The sequence below is a fragment of the Megalopta genalis genome, unplaced genomic scaffold (assembly GCF_051020955.1).
Source record: "Megalopta genalis isolate 19385.01 unplaced genomic scaffold, iyMegGena1_principal scaffold0114, whole genome shotgun sequence".
In the NCBI taxonomy this organism is placed as follows: domain Eukaryota; kingdom Metazoa; phylum Arthropoda; class Insecta; order Hymenoptera; family Halictidae; genus Megalopta; species Megalopta genalis.
This window is the reverse complement of record NW_027476183.1, coordinates 412501-415000: the sequence shown is the minus strand read 5'-3', so window position 1 is coordinate 415000 and position 2500 is coordinate 412501. Positions and strand designations below refer to the sequence as shown.

At 44.8% G+C, this 2500-nt stretch overlaps 1 non-coding gene and 1 pseudogene across 1 annotated transcript; both read left to right on the top strand.

The window, feature by feature from the left end:
• Positions 1 to 1044: 1044 nt before the first annotated feature.
• Positions 1045 to 1199, top strand: LOC143262329 (5.8S ribosomal RNA). The gene has a single exon (XR_013036171.1). It is a non-coding gene; the product is annotated as a 5.8S ribosomal RNA (ribosomal RNA).
• A 1104-nt stretch (positions 1200 to 2303) lies between these two features.
• The window catches only part of LOC143262355 (large subunit ribosomal RNA), a 7972-nt pseudogene continuing 7775 nt past the window's right edge, over positions 2304 to 2500 (top strand).

The following is a 2500-nucleotide window of genomic DNA, read 5'->3' as shown; positions in this document are numbered from 1 at the left end:
GGGATGTGGTGTGGTGGAGAAGAGTTGGGCCCGACCAGATCATTCGTGCGTGATTTACACGGCAGACGTGTGTACTACACGTATTAGGCCTTTGATCTGCGTTGCGTAGGCCATCTTCCTTCCAAGACACACACGTGTTGGGGTTTGTGTGATTTTATGATAGTGCCTCAACACGGAAAAATAAGCGTACGAGAAGAGTTGGGCCCGACCAGATCATTCGTGCGTGATTTATACACGGCCAGACGCGTATTATATTACACGTATTAGGCCTTTGATCTGCGTTGCGTAGGCCATCTTCTCGATAGAGAGAAAGCCAATGTATTCTTTTTTCTTTCTTTACACACACACACACAGTTGTAGTAGGACAGGGAGGGATGCGAGCGTGCTAATCACGCTTCCTCAAGTCTTCGCTGTGGTGTAAAAAAAAAAGAAAAAAAGGAATCGTTGGGAAAGTCCAAAGGACGAAAATATCGGGCAGTCTGAAGATAACTTAATGCTCGTTTACATTGGTATCAAGAGAGACCGGCTTGTGTAGCTCGTTTCAATGCTGTGTCGTTGTCATTGACACCCTACTCTGTTGCGCGCTAGTGGCAGCATGAGCGTGGGACGTATATATATATGACACCCAGCTAGAGCCGGCCGTGAGTCCGTCCGGTGTAAATAACGACGAAAGGAGAGAGAAACTTTTCGAATCCAGTATCGGGTTGATAATTGTCCAGTTTGAATATCCATATCCCCGTCGTTTTTGGAGGTGATATACTCTCTGTGTTTCTTCGATAGAAGGCTTTTCAATGTTCTATTCGCTCCGACCGTCGAACTTGCAAGAAAACAGTGGTTTTGGATTTGCTCGTACATATATATATGGTTTCGACGGAAATATCTCGTTCTTTAAGGGACAATTATGTCGTTGTACGACGACTCCCGAATCTCCTTCGCGCGCTGGTTGGAGCTCTTCGGGTATCGGCTTGTTCCGAAATATAACACAAAAATGTGGTGGATAGCAAATACACATTATATATATATGAGAGAATAAAAGGGAAAAATTACCCTGAACGGTGGATCACTTGGCTCGTGGGTCGATGAAGAACGCAGCTAATTGCGCGTCAACGTGTGAACTGCAGGACACATGAACATCGACATTTCGAACGCACATTGCGGTCCACGGATACAATTCCTGGACCACGCCTGGCTGAGGGTCGTTTACGTACTTATAAACTGCTTGCGTTGATGGCACTTGTTGCCTATATACGTACGAGCGAATGATGGGCGCTTCGTCGGCGTTTGTCGCGGTCCTATGAATATTGAGAAATTTTACGTACGTCTAACAGTCTTCGAGAGAGATGGAAATCGTGTTCGAACTAGCGTGAGTGTGGAAGGCGGTGTCGTGTGTCGTATATGTTTTATATACGTCCGCCCGTCTGAAACACCGCTTCGAAGCGGTGACAAAATCTTTTTCGGGACGATTCGTATCCGTAGAACTATCGAGATTTCACTGGTACATTTTCAACGCGCTCCCGACGTCGCCTGAAATGAAACGAGATGGGTTTAACCCACGAAAGCGTACTACACGAGTCTGTCCTATGTGAAGACTGTGTACAGAGATCGAACGAACGCATGAAAGAAATTGAACGAAAGAACACATAACCCGCAAAAATATAGAGTAGAATTGTGACCGTTGCTTCGAATTTGAATTTATATGTATATATATATCATAGCCCCAGGGAGTGGAACCTATGAGTGTGGAAGGATGTCTCTTACCGTTATGTTGCCAGAGGAAAAAAAGTCTCTCTCTTCGTACGACACATTTGTGTACGAATTGTATCGATGGCTATATAGATCCGATGTTGCACATATTCTGAGTAAAGAACACCCCACCCGGGTTACCGTCCTAAAACTCTTCTATTGGTGTGGCTATGATGTGTGTGTCAACGCAATCGCGAGTCTGGTTCTACGGGAAAACCGTTTGTCGGTCGCCCCATATATCTTTTTGTTCTCTTCAAATGATCGAATAGCGAAACCGCACGAGATCAATCGGTCGTCTAGTCCCCGAAAGTACTTTTCGGACGGACGTTAAAGTTATACCGATTGTAATCGTCTTGCGAGTGTTTCGAAGATCTATATTTGGAGAGGATATCGAATTTTATAAAAGATATATTGGTGAGGCGCGATAAACGGTTTTTTTTTTGCTTTAAGGGTTTTTTGTGTTTTTTTTATTTTTTTTTTTTTTTTGTGTTGCTCTGTACACGTTTCGCAAAATGCTTTCGGGGGGGGAAGCTCTGAAAAAATTTTTTTTCACGTTCCGACGACCTCAGAGTAGGCGAGATTACCCGCTGAATTTAAGCATATTACTAAGCGGAGGAAAAGAAACTAACCAGGATTTCCTTAGTAGCGGCGAGCGAACAGGAATTAGCCCAGCACTGAATCCCGCGGAGTTCCGCCGTTGGGAAATGTAGTGTTCAGGAGGGTCAATTTATCCCGTAACGTCGCAACCGCGTCCAAG